This window comes from Dromaius novaehollandiae, chromosome 2 (genome assembly GCF_036370855.1).
Source record: "Dromaius novaehollandiae isolate bDroNov1 chromosome 2, bDroNov1.hap1, whole genome shotgun sequence".
NCBI classification, from domain to species: domain Eukaryota; kingdom Metazoa; phylum Chordata; class Aves; order Casuariiformes; family Dromaiidae; genus Dromaius; species Dromaius novaehollandiae.
Genome location: NC_088099.1, coordinates 167,602,388 through 167,620,900, shown reverse-complemented (window position 1 = coordinate 167,620,900; position 18,513 = coordinate 167,602,388). Strand labels below are relative to the sequence as shown.

General features: G+C 45.3%; 1 long non-coding RNA gene across 1 annotated transcript; it reads right to left on the bottom strand.

Moving 5' to 3' along the window:
* Positions 1 to 2,783: 2,783 nt before the first annotated feature.
* On the bottom strand, positions 2,784 to 10,894 carry LOC135327647 (uncharacterized). Its single transcript, XR_010388072.1, has 2 exons — positions 10,004 to 10,894; positions 2,784 to 4,557 (listed from the first exon to the last, which is right to left on the bottom strand). It is a non-coding gene; the product is annotated as an uncharacterized LOC135327647 (long non-coding RNA).
* Positions 10,895 to 18,513: the final 7,619 nt, after the last annotated feature.

Here is an 18,513-nt window from a genome sequence, read left to right as displayed (position 1 = left end):
ACATGCTGTTGTACAAAATATAACATTTCATTAGTTCACATGTTCTTTAGCAAGGCACCCACCTCCTCTGGCTGATTGATCATTCTCTTACAAATACACAAACAAAAGACTAATTTAGATATAATTTTGTCTGGCTTTAACATCCAGCCACTGATTCTTCTGATGTTTATCTCTTCTTGTTTTTACTAAATAACTCATAGTATCTTGTCTTTGCTCAGACAAAGTAATGAAGTCTCTTCTTAATCTTCTCTTTATTAAGCTAAGCAGGTTGTGAGGAACTTTCACCAGGTTTAACCCCTCCCCCCCTTCTTTGTATGTATTCTGGGTTTTTTAAATGCACTGTGTCAGTGTCAGTCTCATCCATACTATGTTTTCAGACCAAATTCACTTCCTTAAACCTTCAATAATCACATGCATAATTTTTGCTGTAGCATTGTTCTGGGAAAGAAGTTCATGTTGAATTGTTTGTATTGCCCACTCTGGAGCTTAAATTCTCTTCAGATTCTGTTTTTCTTGATGCAGTTCCCGTTTGGATCAATTGGTCTGCATTCCTTGTTTGTGGATATGAAAATTTGCATTCAGATGGGCCAACTTGACTCATGTTTGAACTGGTCAAGTGTCGCGGCCCGAAAGGAGTCGTTCAGGACGACCTCCCTCCCCTTGGGGCCAAACGACCAAGTTCGTGATGCCCTTGGACTGAATTAAGGTGAAACGACACCAGCCAACCAGTTTTAAGATTTATTAACACAAAGATAAGGCATGTGGTCAAATAGGATAATTCAATGGTGAATACTGCAACTAGCTAGACAAAACAGATCTTACCAACATTCAACAAAGAGAAGGGGAAAGAGAGAGAGAGAGAGAGAGAGAGAGAGAGAGAAAGATATCACCACCCGTGGATCCAGCGGCGTCCTGTTGGTCCTCTTCCTTTGGGAGTCTCGGCAGTGGGGGGGGTGGGGGGGCTCCCGTCTGGTGGTAGGTGGCTCCTCTTCACCCTGGGTGTAAGTTTTGGTGGTGCGCGTGCAGTAATTACAACTCGAGTTGGGTCCGACCCTAGGTTAGCTCAGAATGACACGCGTGCAGTGGTTACAGCTCGAGTTGGGTACCTCCAAAGAGGGACCCTGAACAAAGAGATCCCTGGGCAATTATAGCTTTTTCAAATTAAGTTTCCCACCCCCCCACGTGGTAGTTCAGACCAATAGTAATTTTTGAGTCTGGGGTCTCCTGCTCCTTATTGGATCTCATCGTTGTTCCTAGGCAGGCTGTTTCTTTTCTCCCTTATCTTTTCTGTTGCAGTTTCTGCAGACAGGTGTGTCTTCCTTCCTATAGGTGTGTCTTCCTTCCTCGGGTCCCACCATCACCTCTCAAGGTCTTGACAAAGAGGTGGTAACTCCAGCAATTAGCACCGTTTCAGCAGTGCACAGGAATGCAAATTGCTGGTAACGCCCTTATCATTCCCGCCTGCAGCAGCTCTGGGCCCTTTCTCACTGTACTAGGGAGTGCGGCCTAAGGCTTCAGCAAATTTAGCCACTCATGCCAAGCAAGTTTTATAGAAGTTGTGCTAAAAACGGACAATAATTTACAGTCCAGATCCCAAAGTCTCTGCCCGATTGCGGTCTCATTCAGTGCAGGCTCGGTGTGTTCTGGGTGGTCGCAGGGAGACCATCTCGGGGGTCGCAGCAGCCCAGTCCTGTTTCCGCCAGGGACAGATGGCTTGTTCGGGGTTATGGCCTGCCTGCACCCCATGCACCAAGAAATGTTTAAGGCAAAAAAATTCATTCATCTGTCCGCCACACCACCCTGTGACTTAAACATTGATTGGTACGTCTCCTTCCTGAAGTCTTCATGGCCTTCATCCACAGTGGTGATATGAGACAGAGAGAGAGATCAGAAAGAAGTATAGAAATAGTAGAAGTGCGCACAGTAGTCATGAACAATTATTAAGAATATCTACTTTTAACAATAATATGTCCAAAACTAATCAATTTTCTGAACAATAACTTCTTTTGACAATAACATATCTAAAGAACAATATCTTAACATATCTAAAGCTAACAATAACATATCTAAAAATAACCACACCAAAATGTGTCCCAGGAAAAGTTTGAGGATTTGCCTATGGCTCTGGGGAGTCATTGGAGAAAGGTGATCCTTTACAATGACAATTGTGAGGCAAACAAGGGCATATTAAAAGAACAGTTACAGCAATAGCCAAAGAACAAGTACTGCAACATGAACTAACATAGCTGTGTATAACATCTTCTTTTCCATTCTTCTAGTATAATCCACCGATGTATCTGTCGTCCAAGTTGTGACGGGGCGTGTGTGGGGGGTACCTCTTTCTGTTATCCTCAGGGCTCCAGCGTCGCAAGGATGGTTGGGGATTGTTGACTGCGGCCCTCGTGGTTGATGCCAAGGCTGATGGCCGTTGTGGCGCATGCGTGGTTTGAGCCTGGGTACTCTAGTCACCTGACGCGTTTTATTGTTTTCTACCCACTAAGTTCCGGTGGGTCACCAGGACCAGTTTTACAGAATAGATAAACATATCATTATAGCAAATCACAGAGTACCTCCTATGGTTTCTTTACAAAAAAATATCTGGATTATAGTTGTCCTGATCTCTATTGCCTATCTCCTCGCCATTCTTCCGTGTGTAACCATGCACTCCACCCCGTGAGTTAAAAAGGTTCCTCAGCCTGGTCTTAAATTGCTATTTCAGCCTTAGGGACATCGATTAGGCCCTCCTCGTCCTCCTCCTTTGGTAGGGGAGCATAATTAGTCAGTTGGACCATTCGTATGTTAACAGTTTTTATTATAGTTGATTTTACACAGGATATTGCTATGCTTACGATAATCACAACTGCAATAAACATTATCACATATTGTATCAAACTTTGAATCCAACCAGCGACACTGAGTCCAAACCAACTAAATATTTTTGAAAGCCAATTAGAATTCATTGATTCTTGGAGCTCACGGGTGTCTTTTGCCACTTGTCGTATCCTTTCTAGTTGGTCATTAAGGTCCAGTGTAACATTAGGGATATAGATACAGCAATCAGTACTGGAGAGGTTTAAGTAACCACAAAGCCCATTTTGATGTACCATCATCAAGTCTAGTGCCATGCGGTTTTGAAGAGCCATTTTTGATGTGGCTTGCAGTTGCTGATTAAGCAACTGTATACTAGCTTCAGTAGCATTAGCTAGTTTTCCTACTTGATAAGCTAACTTACTTAACCATATTCGCGTTCGCGTGGTAGCAGACCCAAAGCCCCAGAATCCTTCCATTCCCCAGGCTATGCGGGTGGCTACCCCTGGGTCTTGCCACCCTTCTACATCTCCGTCCAGTGTTATTTTTGCCCGTTTCATGCGGGATATCCAGTGGGGTCGGATAGGAGTCCGTTTCCACACAGGACATAATGTTGGGAGTCCCAAGGTACATTGGAGGTCAGGTAGCCCAGCCCATAAAGAAGTATACATATTACCATCACTGCAGGCCCAGATCAAACCAGCCGGAGCGTCACCAGAGGCAACATGACAGTCATTAGGAGGTGCAAAATTTTCACTCACTGATTTGTATGCTATGCTGTGATTTCGGCACAAACAGCCCATTTTTAAGGTGATATAAACTGGCCAATAGTATTCAACCCAATCATATTGTTTCCAGTTAGAGCAATTTATTACATTTTGGCAAGACCACAACGCTGACTTGTTTGATACTGGGGCAAAAGAGAGTCCTGGTTCGAATGGCGTGAAACCCCGATAGTCTAATCCAAACCAGGCACAATTACTCTTGGGCTTTTCCCTCTTGGGACAATCTTGCCCTCTGTTCCATTGAATGCACCAGGTTGTATTTATTGGTTGATTATACTGTAGGACATTAGTTGCTCGCCCCCAAGGTTGTAAATCTGTAGTTCCCCACGGGATCATATTGCAGGTGAAAGTTACGTTTAAACCTCTTTCGTAATATGTACAGTTTGTGCGATTGATGGTGGAAAAATTAAACGGTTGATCAAATTTCACGGAAACTCGCCTTCTATCTGGGGAATAAGGATTCACTATTTCAAGGATACCCCGGGTATTCCACAGTCTCAGCAGACTGCCTGCTATGTCTGTGGGAAGAATACCCATGGGAAGGGGGTCTTCTACAGATTTAGGCATAGGCAAGCAGGCAGTAATACTAGATTCATTTAGGGAAGTTGCAAACCCCTTTACCAAGGCTAGGATTAAGTTATCCTCCAAACCATGGGTGGCTTGGATTGATAAAGTTCGCTTATTTTTACCTTGGGTGTAATCCTGATTCTGGTGGTAGGTTTGCCATAGCACATATAAGCATATTAAGATAAGAAATATCTTTCCAACATAGGTCAAGAATGCCATTCTTGGCTGTTGTGTTTTCAACAACAAAGCTAATTATGATCGCAGCACACAATTACAAAAAAAAAAAAGATAAAAATAACTATTATAACTACCACAGGTAGTACCCGTCGAGGACACTCAGGCTCAACATAAGACAAGTCTTCTTCCCTAGTGCCCTCTTCCTTTTCTTCTCTTGGTCCTGTAAAGGGAAGGGAATCAGGTTCGGACCTCACAGCCCGACCACACTTTGACATTGTTGACCTAAAAGGAAGGGAGGATCCACCTGGTATGGATTCTGTGATCTTTCCCATGGGCATCAGTAGCTACCCATGCATACAGATTTTTTGAAGCTTTCAGTACTAGAGGTATTTGTCCCACAGTGGGTAAGTCCACCAGAACCGGTTGTCCCGGGTAATACAAGGGATTCCTTGGTTTCTTATTCTCCGTAGTCCCAGGTAAGAGGGATGGAGGATTAGGGCAAAAAGCAGTGAGTCTGGGGCAGCCATTTACTCCCCATCGTCCATTGACCTTAGTTACTGCATCAGATATTCGTCGCGCCCATCCAGGATTGTGTGGTCTCAGGGTTCGTTTTAAGAGTCCGTTTGTACGTTCTACAATACCGTTTGCCTGGGGATAATATGGGGTATGGAAAATCCATTGTATCCCTTCCTCTCGTGCCCATTCTTGGACTACTCCGGCAGTAAAGTGGCTACCGTTATCTGATTGGATAACTCGGGGTTTAGGAAAACAACTAAACCATGATTTCAGACTGTTTACTGTATATTCCCCTGTTGCTCGCGGGACAGCTTCAGCTTGGGTTAATCCTGAAATTACCTCGACTCCTACCAATACATGCCTTTTCCCTTCTGAGAGGCGAAAAGGGCCGATGTAGTCTATTTGCCAAGTGTCCCACAGCCCCTTATTGTCTCTTAAGTGTAGGGGTTGGTCCTTGAGAGGGTTATGTCCTTCTAATCGTGTACGGCATAGGCCGCATGCTGAGATAACAGTGTTACATAGCTCCCTGGTCACAGACCATCCCCTGCTGACTGCCTCTTTATAAAGGTCTTTACTTCCAGAATGGTCTCGTTTAACATGCAACCATTCTAACAGATGTTCCCATTTTTCCCCTTCTGCTTCTGCTGCTAATGTAGCTAGGCGGGTTAGCGAATCTACTTGGTTATTCAAAAGGTGAGCGGGGTGGTTTCCTGTTTGGTGTGCAGCTACCCATCCTACTAGGAAAGATTTCTGTTTGGCAATGCTGAGAATTTCTTCCCATTTCTCTCGTTGCCACACTGGTATTCGATTAACTTCCCACTGGTTTTGCTCCCAGAATGGGAGCCATTCAGTACATCCCTTGAACACAGCATATGAATCGGTGTAAATGAACACTGGTTCTGTGTTTTCTGCTTCTCGCTTTATCACACTCCAAACTGCTATCAACTCTCCTACCTGAGCACTCCCCTCCCCTTCCGTTACTATCCGGTCTCCTGAATCAACATGCAATGCTACTGCTCGGTATTTCCAGACCTTACCTTCTCTTTTAGAGGAGGCGTCAGTAAACCATACATTTTTTAGTTGGGATTCAAAAGGAGGAGCAGGTTTTATAACAGAAGGAGGAGGTTCCTGATCTGGGTGATCAGGAGGTGCATCCTGTATTTGAAGCATCTTAGGTGTACCCTCTTCTACCTTGTGTGTATGGTAGTAGTGATCTAACTGCGCATACCACTTCCTTACTGTTTCTCGTTGTGCAACCCCCATAGGAGGTGGAGTTCCAGCTAATATTGGCTTCAAGACCTTAAAGGGTCCTCTTAAAATAATCGATTGCTGTCGTATGACCCTTTCAGCTTCTTGCAAAGCCAGGCTAACTACAAAGAGGCCCTTCTCCCAGGCAGAGTATCGCTTCTCTGCATCTTTGAAACTGCGTGAGTAAAAACCTACGGGGCGAGTCGGACCTTCAGGCCCACGTTGCCACATATGTATAGATAATCCATGAATTGCAAAACCCCACTCAATATGGAGTGGATCTGTTGGGTGTATTGGCCCTAAGGCTTGATAAACCCCAGCCTCAAAGATTAACAATTCTAAGGCTTCCTCATGAATTGGGGTCCAATTCCAGGTAGCCCTTTTGCGTATCAAATCATATAAAGGACGTGCTATGATGGAAAAATCTGGAATGTGTTCTCTCCAAAATACCAGCAGGCCTAGGGCATGTTGTAATTCCTTCTTATTTCCAGGCATCTTTACTTGTTCAAGGGAGGTTAAAGTCTCAGGGGGAATACATACTGCTCCTCCCCTCCACCAAATGCCTAGGAATTTCACCTCAGAAGAGGGAGGCTGTATCTTTTCTGTCGGAATTTGGAGTCCTAAACTTTCCAAATGGCTAATTATTTCAGATTGGGTTTTTCCCACCGCAGTGGCATCAGAGCCGCCAACCAATATATCATCAATATATTGATATACTTTGACCCCTTTTTCAGGCGTGATTTGAGCAAGCTCTTGTGCCAGTGCGTAGTGGGCAATGGTTGGTGAGTGGCGGTATCCCTGGGGGAGACGTGTAAAAGTGAATTGCATACCCTCCCATGTAAAAGCAAAACGATCTCTATCTATTTCCTGCAAGGGGACCATAAAAAACATGTCTTTAACATCGATGGTTGCTAAAATTTGATGGGCTTGCTCCCGTATAGTTGCAATCAGTTCAGCTATATTAGGCACAGCAGCTGTTAAAGGACCTGTATTGGCATTCAGACGCCGATAATCAATTGTCAGTCTCCACTTTCCGTTTGGTTTACGGACTGGCCATACAGGGGAGTTATAAGGTGAGTGAGTGGGAATAATTATCCCCTGTTCTCGTAATTCAGTTATTACAGGGGCAATTCCCTCCCTTGCTCCTAATGGCAGAGCATAGGGTTTGACATTGGTTATTTTTGAAGGAGGAAGTGCGGGTGCTGACTGAAGCAGCCTCATCGAGGCTACAGGGAGCCCAAACGTCCATTCTTTTCCTCCCGAGTCTACCCAGGCACGGCCTTTTAGTAGGTCAAGTCCCATAATATTTGTTGGCAAATCTCCTAGTATCATTGTGGTTTCAACTGCAGATTCATCACCTGGCAGCCAGCATTTAATTCAGGCTGTCGGTTGTGGCTTAGAATTGCCAAAAACATCAGTGACCCAGATCGGTTTCTTATCAGCCACTATCCCATTGTTATCAGCAATATCCTTCCGAAGAGCTGATATCTGGGCCCCAGTGTCTACTAAGAAAGTAACTGGAGTTTTAAAGGGCCCTAGTGGGAAAGTTATCAACAAGTCTCCTCTGCTGTCTTCTGTGAGCCTCCTTAAGTGGACCCACTGGCCATCCCCCGGCTCACTTAAAAGGGACGGCTCAGGGGGTTTCCCGACTCCGAGGGTTTAAAATCAACCACATCAATTTCCTGCGGTGCAGACGGGGTTACTACTCTAGGTTCTTGGGATAAGGGAGCAGGGTCTTTGGGATTTGAGGAATATGGGGTTCCCCTTATCCTGTCCCAACTTCTTACCAAACTTTCCAGGTTGGGAGTTGGTAACCTATCCATGACTTCTCTGGGAATTCCCTTTGAAATGCCTTCTGCCCATAATAATTGTCTCCTGCTATCCGACACCCGTACCATTTTCCCAGGATGTGGGTGTTGCAGTGATTTATATTGCCTCCCACTTTCCTCAACTCTTCTTATTTCTGCTTTATGCTTTGTTTCCCCCTGGCCAGTGAATCCCATACGCCTTCCGTAATTAATTAGTTCCTGTGCCACTTCCCCCCAAGTCATGTCAGGGGAGCCTCCCCTTCGCCTCGGTCGAGGAGTTCGTAATCGGTCTTGCAGCTGAACAGCATAAAGCTTTAAAGCATCAGGAAGTCCCCTGATCAGAGGATGTAACCTCTCGGGGTCTGCCACACACTGCATGGGGGAGGGCTGCTGCGGAAGCAGCAAACGGTCATGCATCAATTGGAGGCAAGCAGTTTTCTGCACGCTTTCCAAAATGTGGCCCGCTGTGGGTGTTTTAATAGAAAAAGGGTCTCCTCTTTCCATTGGGTCTAATCCTCCTGCCCAGTAGGCTACCCTCTGGGTCAAGGACCATGGTTCCCTATTATCATTTGTGGTTAGGAAGACTCCGGGTCCCCAATATCCTCTAGCCTCATCTTCGCTCAGCAGAATGCGATCCCCCCCAGTGAGGGAGACTCTCCACACATACTCAGTTTCAGTTTCCCGGGAGCCCCGGGAATATTTTTCCTGTATTTTAGCCAAGTCCTGAGGGGAATAGGGGATAATACGCGTGGTATGTTGTTGAATACCCCCTTGACCATTATCAATGGTTTCAGTTTTAATCAAGGGTCTCATTACTACGTTCCCATCTCCAGGATAAAAGAGGTTCCTGCTCTCTTCTAATTCTTTAATTGGATATATGGATTTTAGATCAGATGCCTGTTTTCCGTCTAGTTTTGCCAAATTCGAGAATCCCAGTTCACTATCATCAAACCCCCGCCTGTTTTCTTCCAGTTCAGACCGCAGGATTCTCTCTCGGTCTAATGAGTCCGATAAGATTGTTTGAAGTCGCTGAGTATGGTTGCGCTCAGCAGCAAGTTGACTTTGCAAGTTTCTCACCTGTTCTTGCAAAGACTCAATTGTCTCTTTGTCTCGACTCTGCGAGTTTCTTATCTGTTCTTGCAAGGACTCAATTGTCTCTTTATCACCTTGCCTCTCCCTCTGGGCAGCAATTAGTGCCGCCCCTAAAACAGCACAAACTGTTGCTTTTCCTTTCCCGGTTTGTAGTTTTCGTTCCTTTGCCAAAAGAGTGATCCTATCTGCCACCGCCTTTGAGTCATGCCAATTGTTTTGGGCCCAAGCCATGCCAGGAAGAGAGGGCAGGGCTTTATAGCCCTTCAATTTTTCAAAGAGAGGATTATCCTCCATTGTCGGATCCTCAAATCGATCCCGACAACAACTATCACACAACACAAAAGGAGACTACTCCAAATTATTCAGCCTACTGTGGGTTCACGTACCCAGTGTGGATCTTTACAACAAGATCCTCTGTACTCCAAATTATTCAGCCTACTGTGGGTTCACGTACCCAGTGTGGATCTTTACAACAAGATCCTCTGTACTCCAAATTATTCAGCCTACTGTGGGTTCACGTACCCAGTGTGGATCTTTACAAGATCCTCTGTACTCCAAATTATTCAGCCTACTGTGGGTTCACGTACCCAGTGTGGATCTTTACAACAAGATCCTCTGTCCCCGCTCCTGGCAGGCACTTCCCAAGGAAGGGGCCACGCTAAGGGCCCTGGTCCCTTCTGGTAGGTTCAGTATCTCAAGGGCATCCTGCCGACTACGCCAATTATGTCGCGGCCCGAAAGGAGTCGTTCAGGACGACCTCCCTCCCCTTGGGGCCAAACGACCAAGTTCGTGATGCCCTTGGACTGAATTAAGGTGAAACGACACCAGCCAACCAGTTTTAAGATTTATTAACACAAAGATAAGGCATGTGGTCAAATAGGATAATTCAATGGTGAATACTGCAACTAGCTAGACAAAACAGATCTTACCAACATTCAACAAAGAGAAGGGGAAAGAGAGAGAGAGAGAGAGAGAGAGAGAGAGAGAGAAAGATATCACCACCCGTGGATCCAGCGGCGTCCTGTTGGTCCTCTTCCTTTGGGAGTCTCGGCAGTGGGGGGGGGGGCTCCCGTCTGGTGGTAGGTGGCTCCTCTTCACCCTGGGTGTAAGTTTTGGTGGTGCGCGTGCAGTAATTACAACTCGAGTTGGGTCCGACCCTAGGTTAGCTCGGAATGACACGCGTGCAGTGGTTACAGCTCGAGTTGGGTACCTCCAAAGAGGGACCCTGAACAAAGAGATCCCTGGGCAATTATAGCTTTTTCAAATTAAGTTTCCCACCCCCCCACGTGGTAGTTCAGACCAATAGTAATTTTTGAGTCTGGGGTCTCCTGCTCCTTATTGGATCTCATCGTTGTTCCTAGGCAGGCTGTTTCTTTTCTCCCTTATCTTTTCTGTTGCAGTTTCTGCAGACAGGTGTGTCTTCCTTCCTATAGGTGTGTCTTCCTTCCTCGGGTCCCACCATCACCTCTCAAGGTCTTGACAAAGAGGTGGTAACTCCAGCAATTAGCACCGTTTCAGCAGTGCACAGGAATGCAAATTGCTGGTAACGCCCTTATCATTCCCGCCTGCAGCAGCTCTGGGCCCTTTCTCACTGTACTAGGGAGTGCGGCCTAAGGCTTCAGCAAATTTAGCCACTCATGCCAAGCAAGTTTTATAGAAGTTGTGCTAAAAACGGACAATAATTTACAGTCCAGATCCCAAAGTCTCTGCCCGATTGCGGTCTCGTTCAGTGCAGGCTCGGTGTGTTCTGGGTGGTCGCAGGGAGACCATCTCGGGGGTCGCAGCAGCCCAGTCCTGTTTCCGCCAGGGACAGATGGCTTGTTCGGGGTTATGGCCTGCCTGCACCCCATGCACCAAGAAATGTTTAAGGCAAAAAAATTCATTCATCTGTCCGCCACATCAAGCTTCCCAAACAGTTCACATGTCTCTATAGATCCACTCTTTCCTCACTACTTTTTCATTTTGCTGATCATTCTCAGTGGTGATTTTATTCTTTTTCTGAAATCTTTGATAACAATGTTGAATAGTTCTTGCAGAATCTGCTTCAGTGATGATTCCCCATTGACAAGTTCTTTCTGAGACAGTCACTTTTCCAGCTCTTAATCAATTTGATGTTTATATTACTCATAAAAAAAAATCAGACTACTGGAAATAATGAGTCAAATCCTTTACAAAAGTCTCACATCGTTGTATTTACCAGTACCACAGAACTTGTTACATCATCAGAAACGTCATCAGGCTATCTCGACAAGGATCCCTCTCCACAAGAACACATTGACTGACATTAGTTGTATTCGCATCCTCTTGCTCTTTATTGATTGCATTTAGTAACATTGTTTTCACAATTTGTATGGAGCTTATGTTTGGCTTACCAGTTGATAATTGCCATCTCATTCCTCCTGTCCCAAATGGCATCAGCTCAAGACTTAATAGCCCCTCCTGCCTGAAATGTGGTGGTCTGATGAGCTTTAGTAGCTCTATGAAATCTTTGGAAGCCGTAACAAAGCTTTACTGATGCCCAGACAGATTATCACTTGTACTGATTGTAGCATCATCATCTTTGTTTCCAAAACATCCCTGAAAAGTGGACATTGCATGGCCACCTTGCCCGTTGGAAACATTGCAACCTCTTGATGGAGAAGTGGAAGTGGAGATGAGAACCTTGAGGGGCAGGTTCCCAGGAATTATCTCTGACCCTTGGATCCTTCAGTTCTGGTCCTTAGAGGCAAATTTCTGAAGGAAGTTCATTCACATTGGATTGCAAAGTAAAAAAGGGGAAAGACATCATACATACAGTAAAAATAGTGGATTTCTGCCCAGGTGTATCCAAACGGAGGACAAGCTGCAGTGGACACTGGAAGCACGTCATCTTGGAGACCTGGGTTGACTAGCAGGCATCTGGAGTGCCTGTAGGCAGAAGCTAGCTGTTCTGAAAATGGGTGATGATGTTGCTTGCAGCGAATCCACACTTGCAGCTCTAGGATGTAATACAATGCTGGTTTAGAAATGAGCTGCTGATGGAATTAGCATCTGGATGTCCTGGACTGCTAGAGGTTCATAACAACTTTTCAGAACAGTACGGGTGCTCTGCAAGAAGACTGGTAATGTGTTTTACCCAAAGAACAGCATAATTCATAAGTTTGAAACAGCAGTGAGTCATTCAACCTGCCAGCTGCGCCTCAGACACTGGTGTTACTCCTGAGTCCACATTTGCTCACCAAAATAAGCATATTACAAGGCAAGTAACAAAGCTTCTCCCTGCAAAGACCAGTCAACCACAAGGCTCATAAATACCAGTGAGGGATGCATTAGCAAGGTATATGATGCCAGGATGCTGAGGAGAACTGAGCCTTATGGCTTGGTCAAGCAAGGATTGTATTCCTCTCAAGACATAACAGTGTTTACACTAAATCTTTAATGACTATCCAATAGCCAAGTATCACAGGCTGTGACCTAAATTAGAGTACAAAATCACTCCAAAAAAAAAAAGAAAAAAGAAAAAAAAAACCCTTACACGTCTGAAGACTTTTTAAAAACCACCTACTGCTATGCTACCCTCAGACTGTGTTTCCCCTCTCTCTGGTACTGTACAACCATTGTCTCCTGCATCTTATCTTCTTTCCTTATCTTTTCCTTTTCCCACTTTCCATCCTGAAATCAGGTCAATAGACAAGTACATGCACATATGTGTTTTTTCATATGTATACACTCATGTGATCATACATATGTGTATATGGGTATTTGTAAAATATGCCCTCCTTACTGCAGCGATATGTTTTCTCCAGGTCATGTAGTATGCAGTTGCTTTTGAACAGGCCAGTGGATAAAGGAATGGAGGTGTCTACCTGTGGCTTTTACATGATGTAGGTGGTAGAAAGCAGGGGCTGGCTTGCTTCCATAGGCAAAAAAATAATTTCTTGACACAGGACTTTCCATGTCTGCTAGATACAAGCAGGAAACTGAGTCTGACATGGCAGTGAGAGAAAGGAAGAAGGCTTACAGATAACCGATTATCTGAATACTGTAATGACTTTGAGCACAGATCAGACTGTAAAAAAGAGGAGGAATGGGCTATGGAGAAAATAAAGAGACAGAGATGGTGATGATTTTAATGATGGTGGTTTTAGTGAAGAAGTTTTTGCATGTTGCATCAGATGCAGATCCCAGATGTCCAAAGTAGTGATGAACTGCACATACAAAATTCACTTTTCATCACCAGTTAGCTAAACAGGTCGATGGCAGTGGAGAACTGACATACCAAGGTGTGACCAAGGTGATTGTTCCATCCAGGACATGCACAAACTTCCTTATGTTTTCACAGGTTAATATTGTTCAAAATCAGCCAAGCACAGCAGCATGTGAGAGAGCGTAGATCAGATGCTGAAATATGCTGCAGGGGGTTGTTAACAGCACAGCTGGCCCATGAACAGGACTGGCTTGTCCCAGGATCCACCCACTGAATACTTTTCTACTTAATACAGCCAAAAGGATTTTTTTCTCAGGGCCATCTGAGATGAGGTTTGATGTCAGTAGCAGTATAATACTATAACAATCTGCCGAGAGAGAGAGAACATTGCAAAGAGAGCAGTAATTGGTGAAATATGCAGTCATGAATGCTAAGACTGTAATACCAGGCTTGGTGGGGGTTTATTTTATCTTGTTTTATTTTGATTCGTATGTTTAACCACCAACTCAGAATTCATTTCAATGCATCGCTAATGGCTGGCTGTGTCTGCAGCCTGGTTTCCCAATGAAATGAAACACATGAGCTATGCCTAGGGAGCTGGTTGTCTCTCCCTAATACCTGTTTGTGCCCTCAGCTGATCTCAGCTACATTTGAAAAGAAGGTTGAAGCCTTCAATGTCTCAGCTGCTTTGTGAAACACTCACGTCTAAGTGGAGGAGAGTGCCTGTTTGCATTGTAGGGAGGCAGAGGATGCAGCCATGGGACAGGGGCTGAAGGTCAGCGCAGAAGGTATTTTGCAAGACGGAGGAAGTCAGTGACGAATAGGTAAGGGGATAAGTAGGATCATATTGGACCGGGGAATTATGGGATGGCATTGGAGGACATTCAAACCTGAGCTCTGCAACCCAAGCTGTGGCTCTGGTTGTGCAGGCTGGAGGTCAATGAACCAGCCAGGGGACTTGTAGGACATACTTACTCCATCAAAATGTCTACTTGCCCACCTCATCTGTGGGTTCTGGTCCCCGGTCTTCCACATTTCATGAATACTTGTTCATTTCCAGGATATATTTCTGGTAAGAGGACTGGATGGTCCCTACAGCACTTTCCTCTGTCAGTTATAACACATTGCTGGCAGCTAATATGGCCCACCAGTGTTTTCCAGCCAGCTGAAATTTTCCCCTTCTTGTTTTCTCCTTTTTCCCCTTCTCCATCTGTACATGCAGGGAAACCTAGGAATTTCCTGTTATCATAAATGATAAATGATAAATCTCAAGGTTGAATGAAGGTCAGCAGCCTTCCCTCTGCTGCATGCCGTGGTGAGGACACACCACGTAGGATGCATGCACACGCAAGGCTACGCACACACAGCACTCCCAGGAACAGATGCAAACTCCTGCTCACTGTACACACACTCATCACTTACTGTACACTGGCACAATGCTCACAGCGTGGATGCGTATGCCTGAATCATACCCACAGACGCATGCAAGCAATCCTACCTGCTGCCTACTGTACACGTGCGTGCACGGGGCTTGCAGACCCGTTTGTCCACGTGCCTGCTGCTCACCACGCACACGCACGCACACACACACACATACACACACAAACACACAGGCTCATCCCTCTCTCTCACAGATTGAACAAGTCATCCCCTGCTCATCACTGCACTTGCACACACGCAGAGAAGCACACAGTGCTTGCAGCTTGTCGTACACAGAGAAAGCCCTGTTTCGTCAAAACATCCAGCAGCCTGTCTTTCCATAAAGCTATCGGCAGTAGATTTGCACACACTGACATGGGTCTCCGTGCACTCTCATTGTCTGTGTGTGAGTGCATGTACACACATAATTTAACATTCGCACACACATGGAGCTTTCTGCATCCACAGAGCTCTTTAAAAATATGCATGCAAACACCACTTTACACCCATATGTTTCAAGCCCCCAAATGGTTTGCTTACCCCCAAAGCTTGTTTTGCTTTTCTTTTATCTGCAATTATATTATAAATATAGGTATGACATTACTTTTAAAGTAGCATAACTCTTCCTACAGACCTTGCCTGGCTATACATACAGGCACAGACACACACAACCCACGCAGCAGTGCAGTTTCCTGCGGTGTCTCCCACCCCTCAGACTTCTCCCTGTTTAATTAAACAGAAAAAGCCTGTGCCTCAAGTCTCATCTGTCAGCCTAAAGAGAGAGACACTGAACTGTCACTGTCTGTGCCTCCATCCTGTGTGTCAGAGATGGTAGGACTGGAGGGACAACCTGCTCGGCTGTGACATCCTCATGGGGACAAACACAGTCCCTCCTCACCCACGTGCTGCCCATCTCCAGGCACGCAGTAGAACAATATTCCCTGCTGCTTTCTGGATCTCTTTCATCCTTTTCCCTCTACCCTGGACTTACTTTTGCTCCCCACACTGTGCTTCACAAACTGCTTATTTTCCTGTCTTGAATTTTAGGTACAGATATAGGTTGCTTGTCTTTTGACCTGTTTCACTGCTTGATTTCCAGCATCCCTAACTTATGTTAACATGAAGGATGTTAGGAAGTGAGAAAAGCTCAGACAATCTTCTTGCCATTTTGCTCCCATTGATTTTTCTGACTTTAGAGAATCAAGAACAGAAACAACAAAAACCTTTCCTACTGCCATTGTGGTAAAGGCATGGAAATCTCTTTCTCTGTTGGCCTATGATTGCATTGGCTGTGCCTAAGCGAGTAAATAAAATTAGCCAGGTTCCTTCTCTTCCTTCAGGGCAAGTGGAACATCACTGTTGTATCCACGTGGTTAACCTTCTTTCTTGCCGAAGTTACATGGCCTTTGCCATTCTGCTTATTTCCTGGACCCTGGTCACCCCAAAACACACCAAGGCATTGCCTGGGGAAGTGCTGGTGGGCAAAGGCCAGGAGCATGTGAAGGAGTAAGCTGACATTTTATCAGCGTAGATGTTTGTGCGACAGTGCTTGAGCCTTTTATCTGTGCTTTTTAGTGCCCTAGAAAGACCTTTCACTGGGTGGTCAGTCCATATGGGTGGAAAGCATGTGAGTCATGAGACTCAGAGACTGAAAGCTCATGTGAAGCCTCCCCTTCATCTTGTAGGATAGGATTGGATAGGACAGGCCAACTAGCTGATCATGGGCCAATGATAGTGCAAGTGACCTGCATGAAGAATGCTAGGGTGGCCTGGCATAAAGTCTGTTGGAGAAGATGTCACCACACAGCAGTCAGAGGACACAGCTGGTACTGGGGGTCCTTTAGGTGTGCACCTTCCTCTTCCTTCTCCACCACTGACATATCCTGTGGTATCTCAGTCTCTGGACCCCATGCAATGGGGATGCCATGGTGCTGTGCTGGATGTGGTTGTGACAGGTTTTTTGACAGGGTGAGAAGAATCCATGTCTGATGGTCCATGTAGAAAGCTTATCACAACTATCTTAACCTGATCTGTCTGGAAAGGAACCATCTTTTGAGACAAGTAAGTCTAGTTTTCATGGGTCATTCTTCAGCTGACTACCAGAGTTGGCTAAAGGCCTTTTGACCTGATGATTGGTTTCTTTGATGATAGATTTCTCTCACTCTGAATGTTACAAAGTACCTGGGGGCACATGCCAATGATTGGCAACCAAGAACAAGCCACCAGAGCCTGGGGATGGTGGGGAAGCATGGAGGGACAAGTTGCACCTCACCTAGACAGTCTCAGTGGGAGAAAAGGTGCATTGTTTGCACCAAAATGCATCATACAATAGCAGTGGAAGAGCCGAACAAGCAGGTGGTCCAAGGCCAAGCTGTGCAATCAGATGAGAGGAAAATGTAGCAGGGAATGGGAGAGAGGAGGAGTGAAGGATCAGAGTCATATTTGGAGAGATATGGAAGAGCAAGCAAAGGACTGTAAAGAAACCTTATCTCATTCTTGCCTGTTCCTCCACTGCCGTCGGGATTATGCAAATGAATCATTCAAGTAGATTTCCCTGGTAATTAAAAACTCTGCTCTTTTTAATTAAACTTTCCCTCCAGACTGAGTTTTTTTGCTTTTTGCTCCCCCTCGAGAGACTAATCTTTACAAGGCTTTCTCTCTCTCTCTCTCTCCCCTCTCCTCTTCTTTCTCTTTCTTTCTCTTCTCCTTCAAAATTGTCAAGGCCCATCATGAACTGACTTGAACACTGAGTTAAATGAGAACTTGCTGAAGAAGGCAAGAGGGGGAAACTTTGAGTCCAGGCAGAGGCAGGAAAGGGGAATGGGATTTGAGAGCACGGGGTAGAAAGAGCTATTTTAAGGGCTTGTGAACAGGAGCAAAATGAAAACATTAGAGGAAAAACAAAGGAGGGCAGGAAGGGAAAAAAAGACTTGGAGTGTTTCCATCCCTTGAAATTTGGCTGGTGGAAGGACTTTTCCAAGCAGATATATTAATAGCAAAGATATAATAATAGCAAATCTGCAAAGAATCCAAGGATCACTAGAAGATGTCAGAGTTAAACCAGCTGAACAATGCCTGCACATCATCTCTCCTTAGTCTTGTTTAGATGCATGCAGTTTTGGCAGCTGATGGACACAGGAGTCTGCATTAGACTCAAGTCTAATGTTGGTTGCATGTTTTCCTTTAGCAATGTTGCCAGCACTTAGAGGTGGTGTTTTAGTGTAAAAAATGAGTGCCTGGGCCATTCCAACTTGCACTGCCATGTCCCACACCTCTTGAGAGACTGTTTACTCCTTCTTTTTTTCTGGAGCAGACCCACTGGAAGCACTGCCAAGTGTTTGCTAGAAGGGTGAGGAGGCAGAATAGAAGAAGAAAAGCAGAAATAATCAATGCTTCCAACTGCTGATTTCTAGGACTTTGCCACGATGCAGTGGCCAAGGCAGGAATGATTTCCCACCCAAGCGCTGCTGGCCATGAAGGGCAGCATTCCCAGGACAGGCTCCCTGCTCAGTGTCACTTGCTGCTTGGAGAGAAGATTATAACTTCCTTTGATAAATGACTCATTGGTTATTGCTAGCAATATCTTGGTCTGTAAGTAGACAACTCGCTGTGATGGAGACATGGATTTTGTAGACACCTGTGTCGAGGTGAGATAAACTCAGCCCTTAATCAGACCACGTGGGCTCTTTACATACCTTTGAATGGATAAATAAATGTGTCCTCAGAAAGCAGTTCTTTGCTTCTGCCTCAGGATCTGGAGATACCTGCTTCTTCCCATTCATCACAGAGAGATCCTAGTTGATAGCATTTGCCAGGACTCCTGACTTGTTGTCAGATGATGCAAAGAGAGATGAATTCCACCTGGAAACCAGCTTCCCAGCTCTCTTCATCTTGGTGTGGGTTGCTG